The sequence below is a fragment of the Pyxicephalus adspersus genome, chromosome 4 (assembly GCF_032062135.1).
Source record: "Pyxicephalus adspersus chromosome 4, UCB_Pads_2.0, whole genome shotgun sequence".
In the NCBI taxonomy this organism is placed as follows: domain Eukaryota; kingdom Metazoa; phylum Chordata; class Amphibia; order Anura; family Pyxicephalidae; genus Pyxicephalus; species Pyxicephalus adspersus.
Genome location: NC_092861.1, coordinates 90,153,284 through 90,166,343, shown reverse-complemented (window position 1 = coordinate 90,166,343; position 13,060 = coordinate 90,153,284). Strand labels below are relative to the sequence as shown.

The 13,060-nt window shown below is 36.8% G+C and overlaps 1 protein-coding gene and 1 long non-coding RNA gene across 2 annotated transcripts in view; one reads left to right on the top strand and one right to left on the bottom strand.

The window, feature by feature from the left end:
• The window catches only part of PEX7 (peroxisomal biogenesis factor 7), a gene marked incomplete in the record, with an annotated part of 101,344 nt that overhangs the window by 32,567 nt on the left and 55,717 nt on the right, over positions 1-13,060 (bottom strand).
• Positions 2,944-5,501, top strand: LOC140328978 (uncharacterized). The gene is made up of 2 exons (XR_011920376.1): positions 2,944-3,346; positions 5,330-5,501. It is a non-coding gene; the product is annotated as an uncharacterized lncRNA (long non-coding RNA).

Genomic DNA, 13,060 nt, shown 5'->3' with positions numbered 1-13,060 from the left:
ATCCTAGCCATTTTTTTTTGCCCGACCTTCGTACGGGCATACCGGCTAGGTGGTTAATCTGCAGACTTTTCTGGCAAAAACAAAGCCATGGTTCACAAGACTGGCAATCCACTCCATGCTGCTGGTGATGATTCCCAAAAAACTATGCCCAACACAGATTTTGTAAACATCAAAGTATAGTGAGTCACAAAGTTACAGTATCATACTGAAGGACAAACTTAATGAAGTATGTAACAAACTCTTGACACTGGAGAATGAGTTTAATAAACATGTTAAATGACAAGACATCATCATCTACTGGTCACCAACAATGCACAAACATAATTTCAATCAGAACTTACCTATATAAGCTTGCTGGGCACTGCCATCTTTTATTCTTCTACATCAACAACCTTCAGTCATCTTGATTGGCCATGCAGGCACATGCAAGGGATGCTGGGAATGCCGGGCTTCCACAGCAACCATAGATGACATTACACATGCACAACTCAGCCTTTTCAAATATTCCAAGCATGACCAGGAAGGTTAACATATATATTGCAGAAGGGACATCACCTGTCATAGTAATTTTTCATTTCTATTGATAACTGTTTTGAATGTTAGCGGAGATGGCTACATTTGTGCCTTAGGTTTACACCTAAGTCAAAGCATTTTTCTTTATTTCCAGGTATAACTAAGAACATTAGTTTTTTATTCAGATTGTTTTTTTCAAGTATGTACCTTAAGCATGATACCAAGTGAAATAGTACCATATTAGGGTTGGCAAGCTGGAATAAATGTTTGTTCTTGATTTTAAATTTGCTTTAAAAATGGTAAAAGCCAGCTTTTTTTAAACTGTTTGTTATGGAAATGAAGTAGTGAAATTTATAGGCCACCCAACATAAACTTATTATAAGCAACAATGGTTAGCTTAATAGTCACTAACATTTCTTTTCCTCACTTGAATTTGGGGTGCTAGGGGTTACCTAAACAATGGTAGCAGGGCCTGCATAGGTTACAGCATTGCTGTTAGGGACAGCCCCAATGACATGGGACCAGTAGAGCCTGTATTCTTATCTATCAAGTAATTATGGGCACCAATCATCTTTTAGCTGATCTCACTACGCATGCGTCGGAGCGGCAATTACATTTTTTTATTGAAGAAAGGAGCAGCCAAGAGCCTCCCGAGATGCGTAACATAGGTATTTCGCCTAGGCGTTCAAGAATTAGGGGGTTGTGCTGCACCCTTTTTTTTTTTTTAAAGGGTGTTGCACTTGAAAAAAAACACAAACAAAATTTTTACTTTAAATGAAAGGGTTGTCTATTCTTCTATGTAAAGTAAAAATCCTGAGTTCAGGTATGCTTTAAGGGGGTATTTCCCTAATAATCACTAATATCTTGGTCACTGACCACAAATGTAAAGGGACACAACATTAGCTACCAATGTATGGGGACATACTTGCTAGCTATTTTTTTATACCAACAACAAAAGGATTCTAAAAGAAGAACCTGGCAATTATTATCCTTGCTATTTTTTTAATTGTACAGATATATATCAGAAACACTTTGAACCGTAAATAAAACTCATAAGCAGATCATATGCATTTCAAATGGAAGCTGAATACACCTAAATACATGCTGCTATTTCTCTTGTACACAAAACCATACACAAGTATGATATAAAGTGAAGATAAAAGAACTAAAATTATGAAAATGTAGCATTGATAAACCACCTCAATTGGTACCAAGAAGGTAACAATCACCAATGCTGATTAGTTCAAGGACTGCAGTAAGACAATGGACTGATAGTAAAAATAAAAATTACTCCTTAATAACACAGTTAGCTATTCTTTCCATAACAAAGAAAGGTTTCCAGGCAATCCAAAGCCATCATAGTCTAATGATTTACAATCTGTTGACACAAATTAATTATAAACCAGGGTATATGAATACCATACTTCCCTAAATTATCTAACTAGGAGCCTTGTCACCCTGAAATAGATAACAGAATAAAATGAACTAATCATGTGTTGATATAAAATTCCTTTTTTTTAAAACCTGTAAATATTTCACTGGTTGTACTACAGATATTTAAAATGGCTAATGTATACATGTATGATTACTACCTGCCACTTTTGGAATTGCAGATCTTAGCTTAGATTTTAGATCTCTTTTTTCCAAGGATCAGTAATTACATGTGTGTAAAGTCCCACAGATTTACATCTGTAAAACACAATACACAGTGCAGGTTAACCAAACACTGCGGAGTTGGGAGAAAATTTGCTTTTTGTGAGTCAGTGTATGAGAACAATAATTATATGCTGGATGAATGGGTAAAAGCGTCAAAAGGCCAATATTAATAGGATTTAATACAAAGATAATACATAAACAAGGATTGATGAGAAAGATGCTACGCGGTAAAGCAAACAATAAAATGTGGACTAAATGTAAAGCTGAACACCAGGAGTAAGACTGTAAAAGCCTCTCTTGCAGTGAGGATCCCTAGTCCTAGTCACATTATTAAACCAAGGCTATGGGATCGAGGTATAGCCTGAGTAAGAATGTTTTTTAAAGTTCCCCTAGAGGAAAATGCGGAAATACTTCTTACACTGCAGGAGGGAGGACCACTGCAAAAAACCTTCAATATATTTCTGTTCCTCCATAAGACTGTTCTTTATCAACTGTGGAGAATGATCTGGGGTTGGCTATCTCCTTGGTTAAAGAAGTTGTTAGGATACCAAACATTTAATTCCTCAGGAGGTTTTTTTTGGCAATCACTTTTATTATATTTCTATCTTGGAGCTTACATAGTTTTTTTTCCTTTCCCCCAGAGGAAGAACAGAGTGGAAGGAAGCAAAGGAAAGGTACTTCAGAGGGAGGGGGACAGGTTTCTTTTGAAGATCAACTGTTGCCTTATTTTTACATTCTCAATTCAAGTGGTTCTACATAAAAAACTATTCATTTGTATTTTTAATATTCAAATAACAAAACTGCATAGCTCTTAGAAAAGAATGTTAAAAAGAAAAGCTACACTTGGGTGATAAGCCAAGACTCTAAAATTAAATGTATTTACATTTGCTCAGTATTGTTGCTAATTTCTAAAATCTCTAATAATATATTACACAATGAACTAAACACAAAAGGCTGTAATTGCAATATGCTGTTAAAAGATCAGCACAAACCATGACAAGGAAAACTGACACAGATTTAATTATTAACAGGCTACATAGCATTATTTTGGGATAAAACTCACCATTATGAACAAAGAGGAGAACGTGACAGTGAACATGCTACAGCAGTGTGACGCAGTTATTAGAAGAATCATGATCCAATTCCCAGTTTTAATAATGACACCAGGAAGTGTGAGGTAATGTTACCAGAAAACATGGATTTTATTAAACAGTGAAAACAAATTTATAAAATCATGCTCAAAGAAACTGAAAAGAAAATGTGTATCTTTACATTTTTCCATTGCTAGTTTTGCTTTATTTTTCTAGAAACTGAGTAACCAAAAATGTCTGTATGTCTGTAAACCCGCAACTCAGGCCAAACTATAATGTTATCATGGGTTGCTACTCTAATGCAGGTCTCCTACAACCTTATGTGCTATTGGTTATTAGGGCCAATCATGGAGATGTGCCTACAATAGGAATTATGACTGTTGCTATTGATTTCTCCAAATCAATGTGAATGCAGGTTGATAAAATAAGTATTTCAACTTAAAGAAGTATGCCGTGTTTTGTCCAAACTGCTAATATGTAGTATGGTACTGAATGCAGAAAAATAAATGCAAAACCGCCTATAACATGTTAAAAAAATGTCCTTCTTCACCACTTAAGTTCTAACATTATATTTTAATACTTAACTTTTTTTTGCAATTTTAAGGGATCTCTAATGCTTTGCAGCTGCTGCTTACTCAGCACAAGATGGGTTTACCCATCATTTTCACCTACTGCTATTAATTTCCCTATGTGTTACAGAAATTCGCTAAGTTAAATGTCTATTTGCACTTTGCAAATATGGAAGTTCATATTTGGCATGTTTGCTAAGCATTAATGCTGCCATTCAGCTTTCAATACTAAATCTGTGAGCAATTATAGAACATTATTGAATTTGAAGCTTCACAAAACCTCAGACTCTTGTTTTAGATTTGTAACTTTCTTCAACTTTGTTTATACTTGTTAAAGAAAACTACTAATATACAAATATAAATAAACCAGAGGTGTTATTAAGTCTTTACTTCACTTTTATTGTCATTCACTTTTACCTCCTTTTGACCACTTTTGCAAAAACATCTTTCAAAAACTAATGACAATATTTTTTTAATATCACCAATAATTATTTATATTATTTGGCCACATACAGAATATTTAGAAGCATATGTTTATAGTCTGTTTCCTAGTCAGAAGAAATTGGTAACATGAAAGCCATGTTAACCTAGTATTGGTCTACTATAAACAAAACCTTATCTTATATTTAAAGAGGACCTAACCCTTGGAAGATCCATTCAATAGGTAGGCAGAGGGCAATAATCACTGGTAGTGCCTTTAGTCTCCCCGCAGCTCTATTTTTTATCTTGGTAAAAGTGGGGCTTCATTTATGTCAAAATATCCAGCAAGGATAGTCAGGATACTGACAGCAGTACAGTACTAACATCACCAAATCTCAATCCAAATCTCCTGGGGCTAGTAGTCGAAGGTAGAAATATTTGGGATCCCACACTACAAATACACAATTATGAAGCTGGGGTCTAGTAGTGCCTTGGCACACTCATGTACCAGGGAATACATTGCTATTAGGTACATCTTTCAGAGTACAGATCAGATGCAAAAAAACACTTCTAGATTTTCCTTATAACACATAAACATTTTTTTTTTTTATTAGTTTCACTTTTATATTGTTAGTGAATGTATCATTCTGGGAAACACTTAACTTTTAGAAGAAAATACCTTTCTGGCATGAATATTGTTTTTTTTTCTATATGCAGTAGTACATTCCTTAGGTTAAAGTACTGCAAATCACAAATCACTGTGGGCAAATTTCATGTAGTTAAATCTCCTGTATAGATATTCAATTAATTTTCAAATTTATGTGTTTCGTGGAACTAAGTCTGCTTCTCCAGGAAAGAGGAGATCTAAAATCACAGGCCGCCTTATTATTTGACTCCTGTACCAATCTGTGTGAGAACTGTTTCGCTCTGCCTATAGCATACAATTGACATGTTAATGTAAGTTGAACTATCATGATTATGTTATGTTATCAGATACTCTGTGTATTTTATATGTTTATGTGTTTAGGAATAAAATAATGTTTTTTGTAAAATTAAGTCTTGCAAATTTTGTGATTGTAGATCTCCTGTTTCCTGAAGAAGCAGACGTCGTTCTGAGAAACGTGTAAAATTGAATATTAATATCTATACAGGAGACTGGCAACATGGTTCATGTATTCAAAATTATGATTGTACATGTTTTTATTAAATTTCTTGTTCTGATCTTATCTAAAATAAATCAGTTTTTATGCTACAGAGTTCTGGAAATCTGTTAGATATTGGTATTTTATTCCTTTTTTTTAGTGGATTGTATTGTAGAGATGTGGCATATATAAAAAGATATAAAAGACCAGGTGGGAGTTATATTGATTTGGTTTGTTCAAAAACGCTATAAAGTGATAACATAGGGCAATATACTACTAAGTAACAGTTTTTTCTATGTATAATGTAGATTTTGCTGTTTTCTTATGGCTCAAATCTATAGCAAGCCATAAGAAAACAGCAAAATCAGTAACATACCTTATACATAGAAAAAACTGTTACTTAGTAGTATATTGCCCTATGTCATAGTTCTCCCCGGAGGTTTTTAGCCGGTTGCTCCGCCCGGCTGATTTGAATACCCCGCCCAGCTCTGGGCGGCTCTCATCCTCGGATGCAAGGATCTCCGTGAAGCTGCTCTGTGTCCTCCTGTGCAGCCTTCATGTGAAGGGGACACAGGCAGCCCCGCCCCCATCTCATAGCACGAGCTCTGCCTTTGAAATGTATCCACCTCTAGCTCTGCGTGTGAATTCTGCATCCTCACAGCTCTGTGTACAAACCTCCATATCTCCTAAACTGTATGTCACAATGACCTGTAATTTTCAGAGTGTACAGGGGGACTGAAACAAATTCATCACCATGTTTTCAAAATGTAGACTGAATAATAATAAATGTAAGCAATAATAAACTGAAACTAAGCATGGAGTGCAGAGCTTACAACATTGGCAAACTAAATTACCTAATAAATCAAAAAGTAAATGATAAATGAGTCTGTGAACAAATGGGAAACTGTACAGTTCAGGATAGTTTACAGCGTATACATACGTAAGCACCAGGCAAACGCTACTTGATCATTATAATATGCTGGATGACTTTGCCAACGAAAAAGTACAGCTTATTCTTTCCACAACATTCAATAAAATCATTAAACCTCAAGCTCAGATATGTAGTAGTGTAATGTAAAAAAAACACTGATGTTCCTATTGCACCATGTTTAGAAATTGTGGATCCATTATCTGAAGGTAAGAAATTGTGCCAGAATATTTAGGGTTTTTTTATTAATATCCAATTCCAAGGAAAATACTAACCACATACTTTGTTATAAAAAAAAAGTCTGTGTTAAAACAACAATATTACTTATGTCATTTTTTTCTTCTTTTTAGGCACTGGAAGATACAAAGTGTGCCTACAATACTAATAAAGGTGCCTTGTACATAGTGACAACTCAGTCACAGCTGTGTGCACAGGACGGCAACACAACTTGTAGCACCTTACAAAAGCCAGGTTGGCCAGAAGAACCAGGGTTGCTCTGTGGTAATTCCTTAACTGGTGACATAGCAACATAACTTACATTCAGATGTGAATGATATAAAGATACTTACATACTTACTTTGAGTAATACAACAGTTGGATGAAATTTAGCCTAATATAAAAGAATGATATAGAATATTTATTTTTTTCTGTTTTACTGTTACACTATCAAAGAGCAGGGGTCCTTTTCTGCGAAAAACTGGCAGGATTGGAGATTTTCTTTGTGCTTGCATAATAAAAAAAATCAGATCTTTATTTTGATGCATTTTGAATATATTTAAACTGAAGATTTATTTGGGTTTTCACCCACCTAAGGCCACATTTAATCTTGATATTATTATAATTTTTTAAACTAATAATCTGTAAATTGTATTCACCACTGCATGCTCTAAAAGTTGTGGGGTACAATAAAAACATTTTCTTGTCCTGCTCAAACACTAAAACTGATCATTTAAACACAAAACACAACCTAATTTCCCCTATTATGGACAGATGACAAACGAAAAATCAGTAAAATGTGTCATTAACAAGGGGCAGCTGTAGGATGGCTGTAGCAAGCCTACATATATTCCAAATATAATTATGGAACAAACTGTACACAGCTACATTTAAGACTTGGCAAGTCTCAGCCATACTTGTAAGATGTTCTGGTTGGTAAGACTGTGATAACAAAATTTGACGAAAGAGGAAACTATGCAACAGAAATCCTCCAGAGCCCATCGCAATGCTGTTGTCAACAGTGTGCAATAGATTCTGCATAATTGTCTTTATCAAAGGTTTGCAGAGCTTTACACAATCTTCAACGTGTATTCCCATTTTTCCTTTTTGCATATGTTCTTTCATTAACAGCAGTCTTGTGGTGAGCACACACACAGACAATTATTAATTGTATTAAGCTATTAGGCTGATTCACAAATCTTTTCTATAAGCAAAAGGAGTTTGGACAGAAAAGGAAAAAACTAAAAACTCCCTACACCAAGCAGAAAGTCACCAGATCAGAACATATAAATAACAATAATTACACAGAAGGATTACAGGCTTCTTTATCTTCTGCATGGATAAAATGTACTCGGGAAAATACTTTTGGAAAATGGTAGCAGAATTTAACAAATGGTTTGCTTAATTCTTTCTTCCAATTTTAACTCACTATAGACATATCCATCCTAAAGTTTATAATGAGAGGTGTGTACTGAAAAGTGGGAAGTATTTAATTGGGGGGTGGGGAAGAGGGTTGTTAGGAAGCCATTTTGTGGTTTACAGTCCTATCAAGGCTATAGTTTAAATTTTAGTGCAAAAAGAAAAAAAAGTCACAGAAACCCCAAAAAGCCTTAACCTATACTTTCTCCCAAGAAAGCCATTGTCAGCCAGGGATATGCATCAGAGAAGAGACCCATTGATTGATTCTGGGAGCTGTAAGTGTACTTTTACTTTGGGTCTGATTTAATAAAGGCCTCCAAGGCTGGAGAAGATACACTTTCACCAGTGAAGCTGGGTGATCCAGCAAATCTGGAATTGATCTGGTCCAAGATTAAAAGCATTTGCTAACAAATAGCAAATTACTTTTAAGAAATCTATTCCAGGTTTGCTGGTTCACCCAGCTTCACTGATGAAAGTGTATTCTATCCAGATTGTAGAGCTTTAATAAATCAGGCCTATTATTTAAGTACCTGTTGGGATGCTGGCAGCAAAGGTTAATATGGAATGATGAAGGTTTCTTTAACAGGTGCAGAGCCGACATTACAAAGACAAGGACCTAATGGATTGGAAGGACTTCGGCCCTGTGGAAGATCCTAAGAAATAAAATGTTTTACAAGCGAATATTGTTGGGCCTCATATTCTAGAGGGGAAATGTGTAAAATAGTAGCCAGAGAGGAACAAAAGATGAAGTCCCAATGATATATAAACCATGGCACACACCACAAACTTTGCAGAGGGAACCTTGAGACGTATGTTACTGCAAGTCAACCTCCAAGTTAAAGGGTAAAAAAAAAACAAACAAAAAAAAAAAACAATGATACAGACTTACAAATTTTTTGTGTCTTCGGGAAAATTGCCATATTCCTCTTTTTCTCTGGGAATTTGGCCACTAGAAAGAAGGAAATTGGTGGGGGCCAAGATGTCCGAAAAGAACTGTTGACTCAAATTTTAGCTGTTCAGGTGCTATAATTTTAATTGGAAAATACTTGAATTATGATTGGATGTTTTGGCCAGGAGTTTGAGGATGCGGACTAACCTTCCAGGAGAAACCAATTCTCAAGGGCCAGTTTGAATGCAAGCTGTTTCCTACTTTCTTTCTGCCAGGGTTCCTAGCCCTACTGCAACATTTTAAAAAGGACAACGTTGACCACAACAGCAACATCTTTGATGCAAAGGGTTTCTAATTACCCAGTCTCATTCAAATTATGAAAGCCTTAAAATAAGTTGGGGAAACAGTATTTTTGAACACAATCTTTCTGGATGAGAGCAGTCATGGTGGTAACAAGTAGATGAAGCTCCTAGAAAGGCCAAGCAGGTTTAAGACCACAGGCTTCAGCCAGCTGGAAGTAGGTTTAACATTTTTCAAAAACTCTCCTAAGACAATATTATTTATATAAAAAAAAACTATGTTTTCAAATATCTTTATTGTATTGAAGATGTAATTAATCATGTGCTGCAAGACTAAGGGGGCATTGCAGGGTATAAAGGACATGACTGACTGGCACTGGTTAAAAAAAAAATATATATTTTTTTAATATTATTAATATTGTAGTAGAAGTAGTCTACCAGATCTAGTTCATTAAAGATTTACCCTCTATGGTGGTAATCAAAAAATTCTGCAGGCAAGGGCAGAAGGTAGCAGTTCTTACCAGTAATGGCATAAAGACCATAGTAATCAATCAATGTGCAGAGAGGGCTTTTTTTCTTTGAGTTGTCCCCTCAAGACAGAATGATTTATAGATTAAACTAAAAAAAGAAATATAGTCAAGGAAATCTATTAAGACAGACATTTTTTGGGAGGCTGAGAAAGAGGGGTGAGCAGAGTGGCCTTGTTTTGTCCCCCCTCCAGGCATATTGTATGTTGTAACTTCCCAACCACTGCATAATGAAATACACTTTTGCCCATGGCAAATGAAAAGGCCCTGGGACTCAGGTTAATCCTTTTCTCATAAAATAGATGTAGATGGCCATGTTGCAAAGGTTTCTCTCGAAAAGGTAAATCAGAGAGTGCAGGCGGTTCTGAGGGACCTGGAAAGTAGATGCCAATCACAGAGAAAAAGACTTTGGCAGACAATACCTTCTGAGGGTTTTTTTTTAAAATTAACATTTATGTGTATGACCAGGGAGATAAAGTCCTCAAGTGTAGTGGGAATCTCACATCCAGCCAGTTTGTTTTTTTTATGCTTTTAACAAAGGCTACTAATCTATTGATAAAAAAACATCTTTCCTGAAATGGAGATGCTCAAGCCAAGACTTCACTGGGAAACATGTTGGAAGATAAACCCAAAGAACAGCCCAAGGTTAGGGGTTTCGGTGTTTGCCAAGGCTTAAATTTTAAATGTAAAGGAATGAGTGTGAAAGAAGGCTTGTTGTGCAAACTACAATTATAGTTGTAGTAATTGTATATTATAAAAATATCAAATGTGGTTGGCTTTAGTCAACATAGTGTGAGAGCCCAAAGGTATATTAGTAGTTACATATCACAATAGTTTCTCATAGAGATCAATGTTGTCTCGTTCCCCAAAACTTTAATTAAAGTTTACATAATATGTGTAACAATCGGGTCAGGCTCGGAGTCCAATAGCTGAAACAGCAAGCAGACACAGTTGGAAGCAGTCCTTGATCTATGCACAAGCAGCGGTAACATAGAAGGAGCAAACACAAACGTAGTCAAAGCACGAGCCAAGTACAGTAGCCAATGGTGTCAGTTGGAGACGGAGTGCGAGGAAGAGTAGTCGTTTAAACAGCAGCCAAGGGTCGGTACACAGGTAGCAATTTGGAAAGCGCAATGTAACAATAGAAGGAAAAGCAAGATTTTGGCAGAGCACAATAATCTGGCAACAGGAAGTTCAGAACCATGGCTTAAATAGGAAGTTCATGGGAGGGGCCAGAAGTTCAAGGTTCAGCAAGAAACTAGGTATCAAGGTATCTTTGTCCAAGAAATCCAAGGAGTGCAAGGGTTCGGATCCTGACATCACATTAATCATTAGCAAACGTTTACGGGAAAAGAAAAATGTTTATAGTAACTTTCATGGGTGCTTGTAAGAGCTTTTAAATGATAGGGGGATCTCAAAATTGTTTTGGTGGGGGAGTGATGAGAGAGAATCCCACTCATTTAAAACCTAAAAGTTGTATGGAAAGTCATAGATAAGTTTGATAGCTGTGTCAAATTTAGTCAAAGAAAGAGAATAGGTAATCTGACTTACTTCAATCATTGGTAGAAGGTGGTAGGGATGGGATGTTAGCATCCAGTCAAAAGAGGCTGGTGCTGCAAATTTCTTGTTCTTATAAATGGTTAACTTGGCATTTAGATTGGGAGAATGCGCGTTTCCTTATTTCCGCGCTTGCGCAGGAGGTCGTAGTGAAGCCGGGCAAAAAGGATTTAAAAGCCTAGAGGAGGTGACAAATGTTGTTTGTTCCTCCTTAAGGTGTGTGCGGTTTATTGGATTCCTCCCTGTCGAGGTGCCCTCACCTACTTGGCAGAAGGAAGGAATTCTCTCTGCTGTAGATCCTGGAATTGGATAAATAGTTCCTTTGCCCAAACGAAGGACGGGGGTCGGCAAGCACTGGGATATCCTGTACAGTCTAACCAATGGTGCCCATTCTGACAGAAGGGCACCCCCGTTCCTCAAAGGGCACGATTGATAATGGGAGGGGGGAGAAACGGAAAGAGAATAAAAAGAAAACTGGAATGTAATAAATCTAATAGGTCATATAATGCTTCACAAGTGAGTGTGAAACATGTATTGACATTGTATGTGTTGAATGCTGTGCCATAATAAATATTGGCAGCCCATATAATCCATTTGTACAGCTTGGCATCCTATTTGTTTTGATAAGCTACATATTCATAGTACATACATACATACATATTAATAATTGGCGATTTGAATAGACATGATATGTAACACACAAACAATACCTGTCGGTTCCCACAGCGGTCCCGGCAAAACTGTCCTGCTGCATCCTGTGCCTGTGTACCCAGTCGAACTGCCAAGAGCAGCACTTACTCTCTGTCTCTGGCTGACAGAACATGCAGCACTTCCTGTCTTGCTCACACTGACACAACACAGGGAGGAGGAGCTCCTTAAAGGGGCAGAGGCTATTTAGTCTCAGCAGTAATGGAGGCTGGTGCTGTAACTTTGCACCAGCTACCTTGATACCCTGCATTGCTCCTTTGTAATTTCTGACCTGACTTGTGCCTGGAACCTGACCACATCTGTCTGCCGCCTGCCTTGACTCCGTCTGTCTTGCGGGGTGCCCTGGTGAAGACCTGGTGTCACTTAGACTCCGTGCCTTGGGTGATCCCCTGTTACCTGTCTATTATCATAATTCATAGTATATGTAAATACAGTAGAAAGGTAATTGAGTGCTGAAATTGGTAACGTATGATATTCTAGGGCATCATAAGGTATGATATGAATAGAGAGAAGCCTAAGTATAGACTGATGAAGCCGCTGTGCGAAACATGTTGGGGAACGAGACAACATTGATCTCAATGAGATACAACTTTTGTGATATGTAACCACTATTATACCTTTAGGCTCTCACACTATGTTGACTAAAGCCCACTACACATTTGATATTTTTATGTTATACAAATACTATGATAAAAGTTACTGTTATCACCCAAGTTTGCACAATAAGCCTTCTTTCTCAGTCATTCCTATATCATTCCTATATAGTCACTGGGGAAACAGATAAACACAAGTTACTGTCACTAGGTCACAAGGGAAGTTATTTGGCTGTTCACAGTGAATATTTCAATGCTTAATGAAGCTACAACAAGTTTAGGGATCTACAGTCAAGTATTAAGGACAGGGAAAGGTATAGCATGGAGTGCACATGTGGCCATAGGCTATGCAAAAGGTCATGACCAGGTCAAAGATTAGGCAGCTTGTGTAAAAACAGCCTGTAGTTGATCCAGCTGATTCGAGATAGTGTTGCGCTGTAAGACAACCTACTGTTGGGTAGGTTTTTGGGAATCAAGTCTTTGATAACAGAAGCCCAGTAAGGTCTGAATATGAGTGAGGTGCCCCAGATAAA